Raw genomic sequence first — 22,591 nt, forward strand, 5'->3', positions numbered from 1 at the left:
GGTTTTGTTTTGTGTTCAGGCGGAGTTGCAAAGTAATTAGGGCTGTTCTTGCCTTGTSCTGTAATATGCATGCTCTGGCCTTATGAATAGGGAAACCACATGGTAGAGCCTTCCTGAATATCAGGTTCCTCTCATCCTAACTCTGTTTTTCTATGTTTATTTTCTTGCCATTTCCCTCTGCCTCTGGCTATGCTGCTGAAGTTTCACCAACATCCCTCTGTAATTTTGAGTGTTTCTTCTTTGTTCCCAGAAATAATTTTTCTTTTGGTTCTCTTTTAGGAGACCCCCCCTGTTTTGTTGTCAGCCACATAATGCATTCTATTGATACATTTGTAGTACATTACAAGTGCAATAGAGAGTTAATGTCTCCCCAGTTAAGCGGCTCCTTCTTCCCATAGCTTATAAATGTGTTACCTTCAAATTTCATTTAATGTCTCTTGTTTTTGTAATCTGCTGTAATACTGTCACCATCCTTTGTCTTATTCTACCATTCTTGTAGGCTTTGGARTTTGTGAAATATCTGTTACAGTATCCCAGAGTGGTGGAGGTTCCCCTGGTCAGGCAGAGTCACCATGCCCAGGTTCCCTGGGACATGTCCAGGTGGCTGTCGGGTGTAGTGTCCTCCCACCACTGGTTCTGTCCTGTGAGGAGTCATCTGTCTAGACAGCTTGGGCAGATTTCCTCTCTGATAAAGTATTTTTTGACTGATTTCCCCTACTCTCCATGTTTTTTGTTTGTTTTTTTTTTTAATTTATTTTTTTGACTGTTCACAGAAGAATAGGCAACTGAATAAAGGATGCAGTGGGAGTKTTGTATTTAAGAAGAAGATTAGAGGAGATGGGAGATCTTCTGAGCAAGTCAACTGTTTTTTTAAGTTTAGCGAGAAAAGAAAACTAGCTTCAACAAGGACAAGTATGGCAGGTCAGATAAAACTTTGTGCACATTTAAAACTACAAATTGATCCAGTCAGCACTTGAATGCCCATTACAGCTTCTAAGTTGGCTCTCTCATAATTTTTKAGCATAAAGTACTTGACCGTTGATAATTTAATGAGATAATACTGCAGAGTGGAATGTATTTGAATGATATCACAGAATAATGTATTTGTATACCAAACAGTATGATACTGGTTGTAAACCAGTGTTGAGTGCCAAATAATTTTCTTTATCAAAATGATTTTCATGCCATCCATTCCTWATATTTTTATAGCTCATTTGCTCTCCTGAGGTGATTTGTATTTGTTATTAGTTTACATTYTTCAGAGTGGACTTTTTGGTGCTGTACCATTGTTGATGAACTAGGAAGGATTTCATTGATTATGATGCACATCAATAAGATTTTTCTTGTAAAAATAGTGATTTGGAAGCTAATTTAAGACATAATGATCACAGACTGAAGAAAGAATGAGTGACATCTGTCAGTTTGGAGCACAGTTACACTTCTTGCTATTGATTCTTTCTTCTTTTCCTGATGAATTTTACTTGCAGATGATCTCCCTAGTCTTGCAGTGCAAGATGATCAACTTTCTTGACAGTCTGTGCTATTTAATGATAACCACCTTTTTTTCATTTTCTTGAGGGGTTTCTCTCTTTGCATGTTGTACTRCAAAATGCTAATGAACTTCAAAGTGCAAAATACAGAAGTTTAATTATTTTTTTCATGATAGGATAGGATACACTAATTCTTTTCTAAAACCCTTTCCTTGCTCTAGAGTCAGTGTTGTTTAGAAATGTCACTGCTTGGGATTTTTTTTCTGTTTTTCACTGAATAGTTTTGAAATTTGGAGGAGATAAAGAGATGCAGGTTAACTTTCTATGTGTATTTTGTGCSTATGTTTTATATCTGCAAACCTGATTTCCCAGTGCTAATTATAAAAGAAGGAGTGGGAAGGAGTTAATTATTAAAGCAGTGTCAATCTTGCATGATAGTTACATAGTACTAAATACCATCTCCTTGAATAAACTGTCCAGGCATTTTCCCTGCCTTGCTCGTGGTTGCAGAATCCAAGAGAAAGTACAAATATTGACATGCTGGAAAATAAACAATCTAGGTATGCTCTGTAGAGAATTTTGCTTTGCTGTGTGATCCTATGAAAGAAGTAATGGATTAGAACTCTTTGTCACATGGCCAAAACACTTGAACTGGCATCATATCTTGAAASTTGCTGACAGATTCTCCCCAGAAAGCAGGGGAAATCCTCAAATTGTTTGTATTTGAGGCTCAKCTGGTAATCAGAACATCTCTCTAGGCAGCTTTCAACAAATTTAAAATCAAAACCTTAATTACTGAGAATATTGTGATTAGAGCCTAGGGGTACTTGAAGGAGAGTATTGGGGAAGGGAARGGGATTGCAGGCATTCATCAAAAGCTAATGAATGTGTAACTTTATTAAGACTGAGGCATTTTTTTTGCTTAGTCTGAATGGATCTTTCATTAGGTAGAGAAGAGAMCTAGTAACTTGTACACCAGTTAAAGAATGCTTATAGTGAAGACTGTCTAATGATGRATAAGCAAAACATTTTTTTTACATCTCCCTTGTCTTACATGAATTCCGTAAAGCAGGCATTGACATGATTTTGGGGAGTCAGTCCTGTGTTATCACTCTGCCTTTATCTCACTTTAGAGGGGGGATGAAGCCCAACATTAACAGRCTACTGGCTTGTGGCAGCCTTGGTCGACTCCGTTGTTTTTTCTTGTTTCTTCCTACTTTTGGACAAGAATCTCCCATCAAACAGAGTGTGATGAGAGAGCACCATTATTTTACTTCATGAGGAAACATCTCATTAGGATGCCTCAGTGAATTTTTTTCTTACAATAATTTCAAATAGAAGGGCAGGCAGCTATGCAGTTCTAACTTTGAAGAACTCTGTTTCTTCATCCTCTGTAACATCTTTAAGGCTCTTGCATTTCACTCCACATTAGATAATTTGAACTGACTTGTGATTTCTGACCTACTTGCTCCAACTTGTTCCTACAACCCTGTTCATGTTGCAAGCAGAAACATAAGGTTTAATGAAAGACAAGCTCTCAGTTAGTACCAGTCTTGGCCTTTGACTTGTGCACAGTTGTTACAGTAAATTGATAATTCCRTTTCTTTGAACTGTCCATTTTCCTGTTTTTATAGTATGGCTAAAAAGGAATTAGAAAAACCCTGTCTTTGGTACCTGCACAAAGTTTGAGGAAAATACCAGAGTGGAAAAATTTAGCTGTCTTGTGATCTGAATACTGTATTAAATTTACATGCTGTATGGTATTCTTTGTTTGCAATATTTCATTACCTTCTAGGCTTTGACATATCCTCTGATAAACTTTGTTTTCCAGTGGAAAGTCTTAAATATTCAGTTCAGCTGATAAAGTGATGTTACTGACATCAGATAATACGCTGTAGTGCATTTTGTTAACAAGCCCTTTTACTGTCACCTTAAATACAAAATGCTTAATTGTTATAATCCTTGAAAAGTACTATGTGTGAAGAAATCATAAAGGTCTGGTGCTGACACACATGTTGAAATGGAATATGTTTAGCATATGAAGTAGCACATGAGGTTGTTCTGTGTTYCAAAATGCAAGGCTGACCAGCCATCATTGTTCTTCTATTCTGGGAATGAATTGCTTGGCTGGGGCCTGTTGCCTCTAACCTGTGCCTCTACACAAAAGCATGCCAGTGGTGTTCAATGATTGCAAGTTCCTCTGTTGACAAATTGTGGTTTCGAATGGCAGCTTTAAAAATTTTTGAAACTAGTTGCAAAGCTGGGATAAGAATTAGAAACAGTGGTAGAAAAAATACTTTAAATGACTGGGCTCATAGGAAGTGAAAAGCAACTCCATATTCATAATACATGACCAGAGTGACTGTCTTTCTATGAAAAAAAAAAAAAAGTCCCTTTTTGACAATGCTGGTGGAGTTTTCTGGAGGTCAGATGCTTGCTTTTACATTTAGAACTATAACTAGCAGAATCCCTTGYCAGTATCCATCCTTAAGGGTGCTGTTTATTAAAAGTGACCTCTCGATACTGGAAATTGACTGATTTAGACAGTGTGGAGCAGCMGCTCAGCATGTGTGAGATGCTGCATTCTGCTTTAGTAATTTCTGTTACAAATCAAAGCTGTAACTGTCTCTACATAAGAGACCGCTACATTCGTTTTAATTGTTATCAACTTCTGTGTACATTAACAGTCACTGTATGAGCRGGCTCCTTAGCTAAGATTGAGATACGGCTCATGCAGCAAATCCTGAGTCGACTGCTTTCAGGTTATAAACTCAAAATAGAAAATAATTTAAGGCAGTCAGAATGAATTTTTTAAGATACTACCCTGGAAACAATTAACTTCAGCATTCAGCATCTTCTGCGGTGATATTTCCTCTAAACACACTTTCTCATAAGTATGGATGTCTTCATTAAGTCAGATCTCTCAGACTGACCAGGCTTGAGAGAATTTCTTCATACCTAATTTTCGACCACTACATAACTGGCCTTTTATCTGTAAACAAACTCTRAACAAAAAAGTCATATTCTTGTAAACTTACATATTCAGTGTGTTGCAGCTGCTGTCTTAATACATATGTTTAAGAATATACTTGGTGGTTGATACTGCTTTGCCTTCCTAGAGGTTCATTGTAAAACGTAAGGTGTGATAAAAAAATTTTTGTTTGTGTGTAAGCTAGTTTGTTTTGGTTCTTTTTTCAATAGTGAGTACTTCAGAAAATGGGCTTTTCCAATTTCAAACCCTTAATTTCATTTGTAACTAGTTACTTAGAATACAAGAGGAATTGTAAAGCTGGGGGTTTTTATCATTATTAATATTTTTATTAAAGAGTTGTTGAAGTATGGCCTTTTTCTCTTTTTCACAGGCAAAACAAAAGTCTCTTGAGTTATATCCCAGGTGATATTTGAGCAGTGACCCTCTCAAGAGTTTCCACTAGCTAATAGCATAAACAAAGAAAAAAAGGTGATCACAGAAAAAAAATCCTCATATCAAGTTACTGATTTAATGACATAATTAAATGCTAAATACTACTATAATTTTAATTATTTGAAACACAGTTTTTACTAGATTGTGCTAAAGGTAATAGATATTATTTCTCACTGACAGCAGACTCCTTTAAGCCTGTTCATGGGGATCTTGTACTCCACAGTTTCTAGAGTATTATCTTTGGAATCTTACCCTCATACATCTTTTCTTTAAGTAAAAAATGTTCAGTTCACATTGACAGTAGTGAAGAATGCAGGCACAACCAGGATAGGTATGTATGGGAATGCAAATTTTACAAGARGAGAACGTTTTCCTGAGTTTTATAAGATTTGACAAGTGGTTCTGATTTGAAGTAATTTATTTCAGAGCATTTTCATAGCAGCCAGGGGAACTTTTACTTTCAAGAGCAGAATGGCTTTATTTTGAAGGGAAAAAAAAATTAGGTGCCTGAGGACCTTAAAAATTATTACAAGGCAATATTAGTCATTCAGAAAAAATTACTGATACGTATCTGATGCAATGCATCTTYTAGATGGTTTATTTCTTACATACTTTTGCCCTTTATTGGCTACATACTGAATATATCCAATATATATTGGATATATTTCTGCATGAGCTCAATACAAAATTGCCGTTTGGAGCAGATTTTAACTAAAACGTGGGCTTTCCTATGTAATGTAAAAAGTAGCTGAAGCCTTTGGCTATGATTAACTTTGCTATCAAAAATTCATTAATGTGTCATTTCGTTCTGAGAGCAGTTAAATTCGTTATTGAGCTAATTAAATATGGAAATAACTGACTTTAACAAAATACTTCTTTAATGTCATTAAATACGCTGGAAACTGTAGACTAGAGGAGTCTAATCAAAGGGAATGCTAGTTGAAATCAACTTGTATTATGCTTTGCTTATATTTGTTTTTCTGTCAGTTCCCTGTGAGGGAAAAAAACCTTCTGATCAAGCGGCAAGAGAATCTAGATAATCTTGAAATAGGAGAAAAGTAGCATGAAGTGTAGTAGAAAAAGTATATCAAAGGAATCCTGAATCACTGCCTGAACATCAGTGTATAAACAAATCTGGTTTATAAATTAAAATGCTATGCCTGTTGAATGGGAATTGACTCATCCTGCAGCATGGAGATTCTCTTTCTGCAGAATTGCTCCTAAGCTTTTGTTAGCTGGGAAGCACAGTGTGTTAATTGTGTTGTGAAAGGTTGACCAGGTTACAGCTMGCAGTGTTTTGTATCTGGCGTTTGAATAGAAGTTTTGAAAGGCTTGGGAGACTATGCATACAGAATTGTTTTGAGATACTGACGACATTGTCTGCAAACATCTATCTGCATTTTACTTTGTCTAGCAAAGTAGTGAAGCAAGATTTAAATAATGGAAATCTACTGTAACCTGAAACTTYTTTCATACTAACATTTGTAACTTTCTTAAGAATTAATGCTGTGATAATCKTGCTTACCAGAAATAATTTGTATTCAGGTTTGCATTTTCAGTGTGTTTGTTTGGTATTACACAACTGTGCTTGCAATTCTGTGTGGGAAAGGCCATGCTTAGTTTGAGGCTCGTGGGAATTCTCTTGTGCTGCATGAAGATTGAGTCTACTTAAATGTGAGAATGGAGTTAGAACTTGTTGTTTCAGAGGGGAAGGCATCATTACCTGTGTGATTTCTCAGCAGCTGTCAGTTCCTGGCAGTTCTTGGTTCTCCTTATTTTTTGGGGGGCTTCTAGCAGGCAGAATATAGGCAGGTGGTTGTTTACCATAGTGGGTATGGCTCCTCWGGGTCAGATTTAGCCATTCCATTGAGACTGATTGTAAGGCTATTTAGCATGGAGTAAAAGAGTAAGTGCAAAAAAAAAATACCACTATTGCTGAAACCAAATACTTAAATTACTAATTGAACATTAAGAGGATAGAGATATTTGTGCTATGTTATTGTTTTCCAAACAGAGACAAGTAATCGGTTTCATTGCAGCAAGATACTGGATTCCTTGTTAACTGAATGATAACAATCACAGATTGTAATTCCTAAAATGACTAATCAGTTTGTACTTGTTTATAGATGGTGACTTTCCCTAGGTTTTGTGGCTTAGTATTAACCTTTGTCATGCCTAGACTTGGATTGAAATGGGTATCATTGATCTCTAGCTACTTCTGCTGTGTATGGCCTACAGTACAGTCTATKAAGCAAGCATATGAAGGAAATTCAAGTATCTGTGTAGRTGTTAATGAGGCTGTGGTAGGACAGTATCCTCACTTTACAGTTTATCCAGCTATAGGTGCAAGATGATCTTTTTAGTCTTTACACTTTTAAGATCGAGGGGGCGATTTATTGACAGATGAACATCTTTGTTAACCTTTCTTGAGAGTAATTAGCCATTTCTGTCTCCTAATTTTTACGTATTTTCACGTCTTTTTAGGCAGTAAATGGGGAATGTTTTGATAAAAGTAGGACTCACTGAAGTGCATGCACACTGAATGTATCTTTAAAAATTGCTTACAACTGAGAACAGTTCTGTTTAAAGTGTGTGTTAAGTATATGCATGGAAGGATGAAAGCTTATTTAAATGTTTGGTAAGGCCACGTACACAAATCTGTATTTCTGTTAGAGAGAGCTTGTTACTCTTGCAGTAGTAGAACACTCCAAGCGATGCTTGGAGACTGTTTAACTTAATAGAATCTGATATTCTGTATAAATTAGCTGATCTAAGTGCCACAGACTTGCCATGGAACAAACACAACACGCAGTATTTATGCTTTCTTGATGCTTTTGTTGATGTTAGTGATTCTTGAATGTAATTTAACTCATAAGTCAATTCAGCATTATATTCCTACAAGACAAACAAAGTCTTGTCCTTATATTAACAGCTTGAAATGAAGAAAACATTGGGCTGGTTTTGGGAGTTGAAAGTAAGATCCGCAAAACATTGACTGCATTGAGGCAATAGCTTTCATGGGCCTAACAGAATGGTTTAASTGGCAGCTGAAGTTAGCAGAACACTCTTGCTGTAGGAAAAAAATGGGAATATCARATTATTGGTTGGTGTCATTAGAAGGTGTTATGGAATTATATAGAAAATTATGTTGATAAAAATGGATGGAATCAGTACAGGGAGATGTTTAGTCAGTATAAAAATGTCATGAATTTGACACAGTCACTGGGAAACACAAAGATCTTTTGATGTATGAAAAACTAACACTTCTGGGGAGTGAATGTATGTACAGTAGTGTAGAATATAAGGAGCAGTTACATTTTCGTAGCAAAAGCTACAGGAGATTGTAAGACTCAACAAGGAAAAAACATAGAAACATAGAATATACTGAGTTGGAAGGGACCCCTCAAAATCATCGAGTCCAACCCCTGACYCTGCACAGACACCCCAAGAATCACACCCTGTGCCCAGGAGCATTGTCCAAGTGCTTCTTAAACTCTGTCAGGCTGGATGCTGTGACCACTTCCTGATGAGCCTGAGCCTCCCTCCTTTCCTCCCTTCTTCCCTTCCTTCCTCCTTCCTAATGTTTATGCTACTTTGGCTCTGGGTCAGCTTTTTGGTTTTTTTTTTCCCTCGTTCGTGAATTTCTCTTTTGTTCCATAAATTATATTAATTTTCCATGGTTTGATGTAAAGGTCCTCCTAGTTCTCTACAGAAATCTTCTCTGGCTGTCTTTTTCCATCTTGGTCCTTGATTGCCTCCTTCTCCATGGTCATGTGCTTTATAAATTATTGTAATAAAGGAGGCTTAATTTCTATGGTGCTTCATTTATTCTCTGAAAATACAATTAGATGACATGAAAGTGCACTAAATTGAGTTTTGGTTTCTAGCAACACTATATATTTGCATTATGCTAGCAAATGATACAAACACTGGTGTTTAAAAACAGAGTTTTATCTGGGGAATCTGAGTAAGACAGGCAAGGAAGATTACATGAGGCAGAAGGAAATAATGACACACCTTTCGTGCTACTAACAGTTAAAATTATTTAGCATGCATAAGACCATCTGAAAGGGAAGAAAAAATCTATCAGCAAAAATATATAAAGAAAATTATTTCCTGAGAGTGAGGGTGATAATGCAAATTCACCCATTTACTTGCCTTGAAATTACTGGAACGTGAACTCTGAATGCAGCAGCTTTTGAAGAGGTGTGCTAGAGTGGATAGCCCTGCTGCTCTCAGACTTGTCTGGAGGTTTCTGTAGGTAGGCTGTAGGTGTGACATGAGAAATGAGTAGAAATGAAAGGTTAAGATTAATTGGTATCTCAGCTAGAATTCCTGAAACATTTTTGATTCCTGACATAACTRAAAATAGGCAATGTAATTATGAACCAAACTGTCCTTTTAGGCATCATTTTGTTATGCTAGTGGTATTTTTGCTTGCAAGGGGAAGGGATTTTTCTTCAAGAGCAAAGAACAGCCTGTTAATTGAGTGCCTTTATCTGGCATGTGGGCAGTGAGTGCATATAACTTAAATGTTTGGATAGAAATACTTAATGTCAAATATTAGGATGGTTTTTTTCTGTCTGGTGAGTCTGATGTAGGTGTTACTTTCTTCGAAATCTTTTGTACTGTTCTGTGGTCACAGGGTGTGGCACAAAGTTGATGCGATTGTTTCCAACGAGGTCAGCATTTCATGGAATTGGRTATCTAGTATGGGATTATTTAACTGTTCGGAGGGTTTTCTTGAAGTATTTTTCTTCAGTATTGATTTGATGTTGGCATTATGGTGGTTTTCTTGGTTGGATTTTTTTTTTAACACTATTGATAGCAGCTTGATAGCCAGCAAAATCAGTCCCCAGTGCTATAAATGAAAAGCTAAAAACTGGTCTTTCTCTTCTTCTGTCCTCCCTTGGTATCGTTTGGTGTTGTACATACCTTGTCTCTGCAGTTTGGAGCTCTAGGAGCAATTCCCTAGATCCTGTCCCAAGCATGGACACGGTCTTCTAGTTACAGATATTTTTTTTCTTTTTTTTTAGTTTTCCGTGTTTCTCTGTGTCAAAATTCTGGTTCGTTTTCTATTTGTGGGACCTTTAAACTCTAGACTCCAGATCCTGGTGTTTTGCCCTAGATAAAATTTATCCCTCAGGAAATGTGGTCATATACCTTGAATTATTGGCCCTTGGTATTTCTGCTGTTGTGGTGCTTACCTGTGGTGTACTGAAAGAAGTGATGACAGCGCTGGGTCCATTCTGTGGTAAATTTGCTTTAAACTTTAGCAATTGTATGTTTGTCKTGTATAAGAAGGAAGTCATTTTCTGAAAGATGGGACCCGTAACATAATTAACAGCTCTGSCATTGCTTGTTGCCTCTTTGGAGTGTTTTTATTAAATGGTTATCAGTCCTGCAGCCGTACAGAAAGTATTAATGCGTTTCTGGCAATCAGACAATGCTAAAGAATTAAAAGCCACATTTAGCTGTCTGAATCCACCTGAAGTACCTGGCTGTTATAATTGATCCACTTGACAGAACTATTTCAGAGCCACTTAAGATTCAGAGCTATTGATTTCAAATTCCCCTCATATTTACAATCATATGTGTTCAAGCGAATTTAATTTGTAGGTGGCTGGGGATCTTGGCAGGCATTTTAACTACCTTGCTGAACTTGTGAAATATACCAGTAYATAGTTTTAAGAACTAAATGCTCTGGTAGTCGACAAATAAATTTTACATTTTAAATTGAATTTTATAGAGAAAAAGAAATTATTTTCTGTGTTGATGAAGTATGCTGTATTCACTCTCCATCTAGTATGTGATCCTTAAATGACCAAGCAGTCTTTGAGGTGTCTGCAAAATACTCTTATGTTTCGAGCTGACAACACTGGAATTGAATGTTTACTTAAATTTTGGCTGACAAAAATACCTAGAACTTAAATCTCTCAGCTCACACTGACTCACAACAGCATTAATCAGAAAAGGTCTTAAGCCGAATTATAAACCAAAATAAGTGATAAATTTTAAAGTTACATGGTTTGAAATACTGAATCTAATCTGGAAATAAGTATGSAGTGAGGACACAAGGGTACTGCAAATATCAAAATTGGTTTGTGCAGCCTGACTAGTGGAATTTTTCAATATCCAGCCTTTTAAACTGTAAGTTTAATTTATCTTGGAATGCACCTTTTTGGATGGCTCATTTGGGAGTAAAATTAACCTTCCTTAAAACAAAAAAACAAAACCACACACAAAAAAGGAAAAAAATTAAACCCCCTCAATTTGGCAATTCTATTTCTAACAAAAATCAGATATATAGAAGACTATGCCTTGTCTTCTATACACACCTGCAGAAACGCATTTTCCTCTTCCTTTTGAAGAGGAAAACAGATTTGCTATTGGTTATGTGTTTCAGCTGTATTAAGGAAGTCTGATTTAGTTATTGCAGGCTCCAGACCTATTATTTGCAGTCTAATGTATGTTTCATGACTTAGAGTAGAAGAATCTACCAGGTAGAATAAAGTGTAATGATTTTAAATGAGTGATATTTGTCATATTACTTGTGTTCCTCTTAAACCCACTTGCAATTGGCTGTTTTTGGAAGTTGGAGTACCAAGTATAGTAAATTAGATTAGACAATGCTACATCACCCATCTTGCCAGATGTGTATTTTGAGTATGCTTTTGGATCCTGATGTTTCACAGTGGTGGATACAGGATTTTCCTAAGGTCTTCTTGGAGAACCATTTAATAGATGAGGGAGCGTTTGCAGAGGCACCACTGGGAGGGAATTATTCAGGTCCCCCTGTCAGCTTTATMATTTTTTATGTTACGCTGTAGTGGGTATGAGTTCAAATACACAGGYTATGTTTGCTGCTCAAACAGTTGTTTATAGTGACCCTTAGGGAAGAAGCAGCAGAAGGAATATAAACATTGCATGGGCATCAGCAGCAAGCTGACAGGCAATGAGTTTTACCTTACTGGCTGGTTAAATAAGGCTCCTGTATTGCAAGGGGAGGGAGAGAAAATCACATTGAGCATTTTAAAGGAGAGGGGGAAAAAAAAAAAAAGCACAAATTTGAAGACCCTCAAAATGTCAAATAATTTGTCACACGCATTCATCTGTTCGCTCATAAATGTCAGTTCTTCTAAAAAGCCTTTCCAGCTTTTTCTTGGATCTGACTTTGCAGAACATGTTGGGGCTTACAGCTGGGCTGCAGAGCTAAACTGATTTTTTTCAGGTTTTTGAACAGACCTCTGAATCAGGCATCTCTTTTAATGTCTACTGCTCTCCTGACCTTGAAAAAGGATCTGGGCWCCTGCAAGAGACATCTTGAAGGGTGGTTGGCGATCATGGAATCAGCTAGGAAAGCATTTTATTTACTCCAGTTACTGGCTTGAAAGCTCAGCCTAAGGAAAGAACTGTTTCAGCTTCCTTTGTTAGTGCACATTTCTGCACAGCTGAGTCTCTGAATACATGGGCATGCTTTTAGGGATCTTTTTTCTCCCCTGTTAACTTGGAGGTGATTTTGTGAACTTGTAGAGGAACAACTGACCAACCCCCGCCCCCATCCCATTTTATTTTTGTGTCTYAAAGTTTTGCCAGAGCAACGTTTCAAACTGTCAGTGGCAGACMATAGTTGTGGGTAGCAATATTTTATAGACGAGTCCATATAATTTTTGCAGTAGTTCTTCTTTCCTGATCTCTGCAGAGCACCATTTTAACCAGTGATCAGTGGATCTCARTCTGTGGACTGCTTCCAAATGAAATATGTCACAAAGAACCCAGAACAAATATGTGGGCTAGGTTCATGGGAAATGCTAAGTCTTGTATTTGTAACAGAACATATTTGTGGGCCTTCGGGGGATAAAAAGGACAGGTGTCAGAATGGCTGTTCCTGCCAAAATTATACTAATGGCATCATTTCATAGTGACTTCCTTCATATGAGCATAGTTGTAAGATCCGATGAAAAATTAATAGATAATAATTCAGAATGGATTTTCTATGTACGATGAAACACTATCGATATTCACAATTCAGTGATTTTAGCTGTGACATTTATGCCAACACAGTTGTCTTTAAATATATAAAGAAATGAGTTTTGGTAATTTGATGATGCAGTGAGTTTAGGTATCRATAACAACAGTGGTGGGAAAAATGCCCAAAGACGACGATACTTAGTTTTGTCTTAGTTAACCACTATCATGAATATATTAAATTAATTGTAAGATCGATTTCGTTCCCTGATGAGCTGTGTACTGAATAATGTGCACTCCCATTGCTTCTAAAACACTGGTAAATGCAATCTGTTGGAATGTTTTTGAGACAATAGCTATTTAATGAATAGCTTGTGTATACAGGAGAAGAGAATAAGCTTGATTGCTTACAATCTGACATTTGAAAAAGCATTTTTTTGGATCTCTTGTATTTGCATATCTAATTGCTATGTAATCAAAACTAAGTGAACTGTAGCTGCTTGAAACTAAAAAATGAAAGGCAATCATCTTTAAAGGGGGAGATATCTTATATACGAGCCTGTCTGAATATTAGAATTATATTCTTCTTGTGCCTAATTATAGGTGTCTGACTGAGCAGTAAATTTATGCSTGAGTATTAAAGGAGTGAATGTGACCCTGAAACATCAGCTTTCCTTTGTTGAAGCAAAGCATTCGCATTGAGAGAACTTAACAGTGTTGTGTATTTTGGTGATAAGGGATTGTTCCAGAGTAGCTGTTAATTACCTGCTTTGTTTGATATGGAAAGTAGTGGTTCCACACTTTTCTTCCCACCAGTGACAGTACTCAATTAAAACTTATATTAAACAGTGATAATGCCCTCGTTTATCTGGTATAGAAGACGTGAGGTGAAGAAAATTAACAGGATATTTTCATCTGTTTGGAGAYGGCTTTGTTTTTTGCATGAACCTAGTGACAGTAAAGACAAACGAGGTCTGTCTGTTTTGGTGTGGTAGTGTATGGTCAGCTTTGGTTATTTTATTTATTTTTTAAATCTTTGTGACTCTTGAATTCTGCCGTTTCGTAGTAGTGGCTWGCTGTAGTAGAAGCAGAAGAAACCAAGGCATAACTGCAGTGTCAGAGTTGCAGATGTGGAAGATGCTTGCCCTATTCTGTTCCTTCTCATTCCTCTGTGTGAAGTGTCTGCTGCCGTAGGTTGTTRTTTCAGTGGTTTTTGAAARTCTGATGTATCATGACATGGCATCTTACATATATTACACGTCAGATTTTTTTAAAATTTTTTTTCTAAGCTTCTCTATTGCAAGTATTTGAAGGGTGTTTCCTAATGCTGAGATTTCTCTAAGTAGCAGGTATTTTTTGCATAGCTGAACAGAAATAACAAGGAGCAGTAAAGCAAAAAGATTAGAATAAATGATTCAGTAGTCTTTGTTTATTTCAGGTACCAATGCTGAAAAATACTCTTAACGGTAAAAATATACAAACTATATCAGTGGGCAGTAAGAAAGGGTATAAAATTGTTGCAGTAACACTTAAATGTTTTTGATTTCATTCATCCATCCAAAGAAATTAAGGAACGGTTTGGTTGCTTTCCTTATGAAATTTGGAAGGTCTGTGTTCAGCAAGCTTRAACAGCTTTATTCTGGAATGAAATCTGAATGTTTGATGGTAGACTAATTTGGCCAAAAATGCAAAACAGTAAGTGAAAAGGAGTAATTACTGTAGCAGCTTTAAAGCGTGTACACGAAAGTCTTTTGAGGAGCTCAGTGGATATGGCAATGCATGGTAATTCAACTAGAACTTCTGAGCTTCGACTGTGAGGTGAATAGAGGTCACATGCAGAGTAAGAGTGGTTGCCTGCAGTAATTAGGCACAATTAATAAAGTTTGTCCAGAAGGCATATTGCACGAACTGGATGGTTAGCTGTAATGACTGGTCTTAGATATAACCTTACGCAAACAAAAAAATCATTACAGATAAACCAGTTTCTTAAAAGACTTTGTAAGGTGTGGAAATTTGAAAGGTTTTCTTGTATTGTTGAAAACCTAAACAGAGTGGCATTGTTAGAGAGCAGAAAGCTCTATTTTTTGTTGTAGTGGAACATTGCAATACCACAGGATGCAAGCAAAGTGCTGTGAAAAGTCAGGCTCAGGGAAAAAAATGTTGTAATTGTATGACTTGATCATGGTTTACAGAAAGAAAACTAGAAAGCCCATCTTAGATAATAAATAGCATGTTCTTTAAATAGCCTGCTTTTCTTTTGAAGTAAATATTTTTCTGGACACATTAACTGATAAATTTTATTGAATTATTGTATTTAAGAGTAAGTTGCTAYGTGATTATTGGTATCATTTCCTGTAGGTAATTCATAAAGTCAATAAATGTAGATTTGTTCCTACTCACTGCACAATTGCCCTTTCATGCCAAGTAAACAATGATAAGCACTAAATAGGAACTTGATAAGATGTTTTATGGCATTTGAAGTGCAATTATCTCTGTCTTTTTCTTTAATTTTTATTGCAGTAAAAAAAATCTTTCATTTTTTCCAGGTWTTTTTTTTCCTACTGTAGAAAACCCCCATGGAATGTGAGTTTGACATGCATTCAGATTATTAGGCTTATTTCATGGCACAGCAGTGCTGCAGCACAGTATTAGTGTAACTGTGTTAGCTCATCCGTTCAGGATTAGGATTTCTGCAGTGATTAGATGATTTCCTATGCTCAAACGTTCTCACTGAATTTATTTCACTTTGTRGGTGAGTACTGCAGCCCACACTGTCCAGCCACAGATAGTTTTTGTAATGCCAAAGCCACTCTGTTAAGGCTTCCTCAGACTATCCTGCATTTAGGGTAAATACCCAGCCTCAAATAAASTCGAGGACTGTCTTCTGCCAGAATGATGGTCTTAAACAGACATATTGTAATTTTTGTTCCCTGTAATGAAAATGCAACAAGGCTATCAGATTTTTCTGCTTAAAGTTGTTCTGATTATGTTTCATTGACTTTGGTCACTTAAAAAAAAATGTGGTAGCATTTGTGGACAATTTTCTTCATTATGCAGTTCAGTTACGTTTCTGTAAATGATACAACTCTTTCATGTATTTACTTAYAGAGAAATTTGTTATTTCCATATACAAAATTTAAAAATAATGTTGTGATATCCAATTCTGAGTAGATACTAACCTGCTATATTTTCACGTAATCTCTATGTGCAGATCTTCTTGAAGAGAGGAAAATGTCTGTGTTGACATTATTAGCAGTGTTAAAGTGGAAAAGTAAAGGAACTTTACAATTGCCTTTTCTGGACCTTTTTTGCACAAGCATGCTTTCCCKTTTTTGTTCTTCACTATTCTTCTAGGGCTTGCAGTCCATTTTGTCTGATTGTGCTCCAGAGTAAAGCTCGTAAGTCTTAAGAATGAATGGGAATTCTCTTTTCCAGTCTGTGATTTTGGGGTTTTTTTTTTCCTATTTGAGAAATACCATCTAGAATGCGTAAATTTTGTAATTTTCTGCACTCACCCCAAAGACARTTTTTCACAAATTTCATTGAAAAGGTAGACAAAAAGGTTGGGTTAAGTTATATACTTGATCAAATAGGAAAAGCTCATTGGTAACTTTGAAWAAACAGTTTAACTTTCTTCTACTACAAAGCTTCAGGATGTGAAAAATGTAGAGGCTGAGAGCTTGCACCTCTCCAAATAGTCATCCAGAAGAAAACTGTTGCACATCCTGTTGACAGGGTTTATGTACCACTGAGGAAAATTCAGACCCTCTATCTCCTCCTGTAATATGAGTTGATGGTACTYGTCATTTGAAATATATATACACCTGCTAAACATGCTTTTTCCTCTCTGATGAAAACAGTCCTACTGAAAGCACATCGTAAAACTTGCTTTTATTGCAGAGGTGCACAATGAATCATAATTTCCTGCAGGCTCAGATCCTGCCTATGTGGGATCAACAACTAAAAAACTGAAAATGTGAATGGTATTTTATTTATGGTTGGGACCTATAGAGCGTGTCTCACATTTGWACTTCCAGTTCTTGGCTGCGTAACAATGTACTTGGTGCATCTGGTATTGGAAGTATTCTGTAGTGAGGTCACTCTGAGCACAAATAAGTTGGTTTTTTTTTTAAGTAAATAGCAATTATATTGATATTCTTTGTCCCCTCTCTCAGTTTTCTTAGCCATTTGGACAGTTGAGAATGAGGTTATTAGAAAAACTAGAAAACTAAACTTAGTTTAAACAGGGTTTTTGGTGATCTTTTGTTTTAAAAAAAGAGGTAAAGTGTGCTCACTTGTGTAACCAATTTGAGACTCTGCTAGGGGGTTATTGAAAAGGAAGTGAGGCAACACAACAGGAAATGCAGCAAAGTGGAGATGAACAAAATTGGAGATGAACAAAATTAGGCCTGAGGGATCAGGAGGAAATTGAGAACAAGGTGTTAAGTCTCCACAAAATTGTGACAATAGTAGCAAAAAGATTTTTTTCCCCAGATGATAAATGCTTATTTATCTGTGATTTTTTTCAAGTACATTTTTCTGTGGTGATAAACAGTTTCTTGCTTTCTGAAACACACAGGGAAAAAATGTCAATCAAACTGGACATTTGAATTCTAGTCTGTTCACTCTGTTCTTCATACCAACAGTTACAGTGGTTTTAGTGTTAAGAGCCATGTAATTACTTGGAAGAAGGAGTGAATATTAGGACATACAGAAATTGCAGAATGCATGGAGTTCAGTGTCCTGGGACTGTGTCTGGTTGTTGAAATGCCACAAAAACCCCCCAAGCATATTCCCATATGTGAGGGAAACATTTGAAATGTACAAAATTGAAAACTCAGTGTGAAGCTTTGTGCTAATAATTTGTCTGCCTGGAGTTTCAGGTGTTACGTGCTTATTCAGAGGTCATTCACCTGCTCTTCGGGCTCTTGGTGAATATATACAGTGCAAACTTTCCTTTTTGGCCTCATTCTTTGTTTTCATAGTGCCACTTATTATATAGGTGTATTGAAAAAACTGGTCATATGCATGTGTTTTTGAGTATTTGTGGCATTTTTATGTACTGTTTCATTATCAGATTTAAGAGATTATTTGTTGGTCTCTTCAGAGTAATGGAGTAACATGTCCTGCCTGAAATGGGCCAGTGTTTTGAAACTCTTAATAGGTATGTTAGCCTGCATGTTGTATCATGTTAGAGCAAGCTATTAAAACAGTTTATATGTATTTAAGTGCCCAAATAAAAACATCACATCCTGCTTTGAGATAACCTCGTGTTTTTTTTTGAAGTGCTTCCTTCATCCATTGATTTGTCTGTGTATTTCATGCTGTTGATCTCCTTTAACATTTTATAGGTGATGAGCTGTGCCTACTTAGTTTGCATACACTGCAAGTKCAGTGGATGCCTTGCTTGCCTTGAGAAGCTTGAGTGATGGGGTGCTGAGTAGCAGTATATTATGTACTAAGTCAATAAAATTTTAGTGCAGTTACATTTTTGTCCCCATTATGACAATCTGACATTCTGCCTACAAAAATGAAATAAATCTTGTTAACTCTGTCTGCAGGATAAGGGTTGGGGGCAGAACATGGAGGATGTGGAGGTTGTACTGTGTATGCTTAGCTGAGCATGACTTGCACTGATAACTTCAGTTTTACKTTGAGTATTCGTGTAGTTTGTTGAATAGTTAAAATGTGCTTTGCTAACAGAAGGGGGAAAAATCCTCTGAACAACTTTGGCTGATGATTTTTCTGACTTATGCAAGCTCTTTTTTGTGAAGGTGTCTTTMCCTGTGAGACCATATGGTTTTGCAGCAAGAAGTTTGAGTGTATGGTCTAAGCAGTGTTTGTAAATTACAGCAGAAGATTAATTTCTTTCAAATTCCTGTGAAGAATAGCATTGAAACTGGTAGTTGAGGTACTTTTGATTTTTACTTGATTTTGCTTGATTACTTGGATTTTTTTCCCCACAAGTCAGTCAGTCACTTCTATTCCATAACATTTAAATGGGATTTAATACTTTGTATGAAGTAGTTCCATAAGCAGAAGGGATATCAAAATAAATGGTAATATGTGTTGCATAGTAAAAAGGATATTAAAAAAAACATAATTTGGAAAAAAAAGTTTATGTAATTCTTTTGTTTGGTAATTTAAAAGTGAATTCTACACAATGTAAATTCATTTTTCTCTAAGAAGGTGATTTAATGGATATCGAAGTAACCACAGATATCCTTAAATTAGAATTTAATTCAAAGCGTCTTTACTTAAATTTTGTCAAATTATGTAGGATTGAAGAGGCTCACACACTCTTAAGCAGAGTAATGCCTGAGCTCTAATCATATTAGTAGTCCTCCGAGGACAAAATATTCTCACTGCTGCAAATTATTGAAGGTTTTCTGTGAGTGCTATGGCACTATGTTTGGATTGATCTGATGGTCAGTTCCCATTAAAGGCCTTAGGACATCTGTTCCCACTGTTTCGTGTGTATCCTCAGGAGTCAATTGAGTTTGTGAGTTTCCTAAATTGGCCCCTGCACAATTGCCTGAGCAGCAGGGGCAGCTCGGTGGAAGCAGCAGAATCAGGACTGCTATTTTCAGTGACAGCTGGTTGTTAAATAGACTCAACTTGCAAAGTTAAACCTCACCTTCACATTCCATGATACGAGATACATGAGTGTCTGCATTAAAATGTTTTCACTTTGTTTTTTTAACTTGCTATGTCACCATATATTTCATCAACAAAACTAAGACATTTTAGATGAAAATAATTATTGTTCAACAGAAAGGAAAAAGGGGTATAATTTTGTAAATTTTTTTTTCTTCATAGCTTTGAAACAGTATATTGTATGACCCAGAAATCTGATGCTTTATAGACCTCTGAGTCACTTCTGAGCTAAACATAATTTTCCTAATTATGGTTTGTTTTTTAAGACTTTTTTCCAAAATTTCAAAGAAAAAACAAATTTGTTGCTTTTTTCCTGTTTTTTTTTAGTTCCATTTTCTGCTTATAATTCATATGTGGAGGAAAAAAATCCCTGCCAAACATGCCCTCTCAAAAAAAAACCCAAAAGAAAACAAAACAAAACAACCCTTAAAAAAAACCCAAATCAAAAACCAAACAAAACCAACAAACAAAAAAATGGGAAAAAAACCCACACCCAGAAATACCAAACACAAAACAACTGTCCAAAAGCCCACAAACCAAAATAACCCCTTTTGAATTATACCACTGGAGCATTTAATGAAATGCCCGTATTGTTTGAATTGGTGCTTTTTGCGAGTTGCAGCTGGAGAAATAGCATTCTAATTGTTGATAATCGAGGGCTGAGTTGAGTAACAGACCTAGGGTAAAGGTGCTCAGGTCTTTGGCCTGTCTAATGTTGGTTTAGCATTTCAGGAAGATCACGTTCCATGTGTGTGATTATGGGGACCTTCAGCCAGTTCACTGATTTGACTTAAAATATTGACTACAACCCTGTACTGCTTGAGTGTAGTTTTTCTGTGGTGTATAATTTATGAAAATTTGTTGTCTKAAACAGTGTTCTAAGGATGTACTTTGGATATATTTTTCTTATTTTTAGGCATTGTGCTTTAATTTTTCTTGATGATTGCATATTTGTCATAAGCAGCATTTTTAATTTCCCTTTTTACAAAAAAGTAATTAGACTTTTCCTTTTTCATATATAGTAATTGCATAGTTGAAGTGTGGGTGGGAGGAATAGGAAGGAGTTTTGAACGATTTTTTGAATGGRTTCTTGGTGCCATCCCATCTCACTTAATACTGATGAGCTATTTTAGTTGCCCCAACAGTAATGGGCATTAGTTAAAATATACTATACTCTTTGCTCATTTGCATCTGGTATAAATTAAAATTTTGTTTTACTTTCAAATTGGCCTAGTGGTATAAGGTGAAATATGCTAATTTTTAGAAAATACACTGCAGCTGCTTTTCTGTTCTGATAACTGCATCTCTGCAGCAGGAACTGTCTTACAGGGTATATTGGTAGTGGAAGAGAAAGTCATGTTTGTCTGCCTTTGATAGCTAGCCAGCTCATGGATTTTTCACTCTTTCCATTTGCAGAAAACTTATAACATTTTTTTTTTCTACTTATTTTTCTATTTTGAACCATAACRAGTCCCTGAAAAAAACTTGAGCTTTGCCCCAATAGTTTTCTGCTTTGAAATTTAAAATACAACCTCAATCAATTTTCTAACTGATTTCTTCCCATTTTTTTTCTTTAGCATGCTTAATGTTAAGTCATAAATTTGTGTGCAAATCACCAGTAGTGCTAGTGCAAGAATGCTTAACTCTGGAAAGGATTTTGTGTTACTCATCAYTTAAAGGAAGGAGAACTTGAAGGAAGTAGGGATGAGGGGAAAAAGAAGTTTGTTCTYTGTTCTGTGACTTAGCTTCTGTTGATTCTTGCATTGCTTTTCCRTTCCTAGGTTGTCTTTTGTTATAGCTTCTTGAAATTTCAATGTCAAATGTAAACAAGAAGGAATAATTTAAGACCATCACAGGGTAAAAAAGCCCTAATTCCAACTCTTCATGCCTCTCAAACATCTTAAAGAAGCAAAATAGGGCACAAGCCCAATTTTTTTTTGCTTTTCAGGTCTCCTTTAAGAGCAGAGACAGCCATGATCCAGCAATTTTGGAGGTAGAGGCAAGTAAATGTTTTACTTCTTGTAAACATTCCAGTAAGTTCTTGCAAATTGCCTGTTATTTGACGAGACTCTGGTTGAAAAAAAACCTCAGCCTCTGCCCCTTTCCTAAATGGTGAATTTGCTTTGTATGATTCTATGTGAGGAAAAGTATATTTAAGCTTCTGTTGATGACTGGCAGGTTTCACATCAGTTACACACTGTTGCGATACCCAATCGGTGTAAAAACATGCAGCTTTAATATTAATAAGGTTTTTGTGATAATAGCTGTTGATGTTTTTTCTTCTGAACTGGTGTACAAAATTTAAAGTCATTGGCTGGGCCATCATAGTGATTTTCTTCTTAAAAAAATACAGAAGTTTCCTACCTCCAAGTGCTGGCRTTCAAGTCAGCTCTTTGGCATTCTCGCTAAGGACAGTTCAGCAGCCTCTTATGTACCGGTATGAAACCTGTAGGTGTTCCTCTGCTAGGGACATTTCTGGAAGCTCACCTTGTGTTTCTCCTGAAGGCATCACATCATCTTGAATGCTGTGTTGGAGGTACAGGAAAGAGCTATCCATCTGTTTTCCTGAAGGTTTTTTGGACCTTGCTGTTCCTTATTGTGAATGAAACCACACAGTTTGCGTCGCTTATGACAATACAGGGTCATACATGTTTGGGAAAGTTTTCTCTTTTGGGAGGTGGGAACAAGTGTTCTGGTCCATGTTAGAAGATTGCAGTGGGAGCTATCAAGTAAACTAGATTTTGATCAGCTAATGTGAGAAAATAATTCAGTGAGCTAAAAAAATCCTTGCTAGTTAACAAGCTGTATTGATTAAAATCAATGCCTGTGCCAGTATGAAAATAGAGAGGATGGGAAAAAGGAAGTGAGAGCTCAGGACCTGTCAGYTGGCAGTAAATCCTTGTCATCTGTGAGAAATGCATTTTGAAGAAATTTTTTACACTTGTGATCCTCTGAAGAAGCGGAAACATTAAGAATGAAGAAATTCACCTTTCTTCTACTTGTGTCTTTAGGATGTGAGCAAAGTGTGTAGTTATTTTTGTCCTCAATTTGT

At 36.3% G+C, this 22,591-nt stretch overlaps 1 protein-coding gene across 4 annotated transcripts in view; it reads left to right on the forward strand.

The window, feature by feature from the left end:
• QKI (QKI, KH domain containing RNA binding) overlaps window positions 1-22,591 on the forward strand; it is a 103,284-nt gene that overhangs the window by 25,765 nt on the left and 54,928 nt on the right. The gene's annotated exons all lie outside the window — the stretch shown is intronic.

Source organism: Malurus melanocephalus, unplaced genomic scaffold (genome assembly GCF_030028575.1).
Source record: "Malurus melanocephalus ecotype Western Australia unplaced genomic scaffold, MMel_1.1 scaffold_5, whole genome shotgun sequence".
NCBI classification, from domain to species: domain Eukaryota; kingdom Metazoa; phylum Chordata; class Aves; order Passeriformes; family Maluridae; genus Malurus; species Malurus melanocephalus.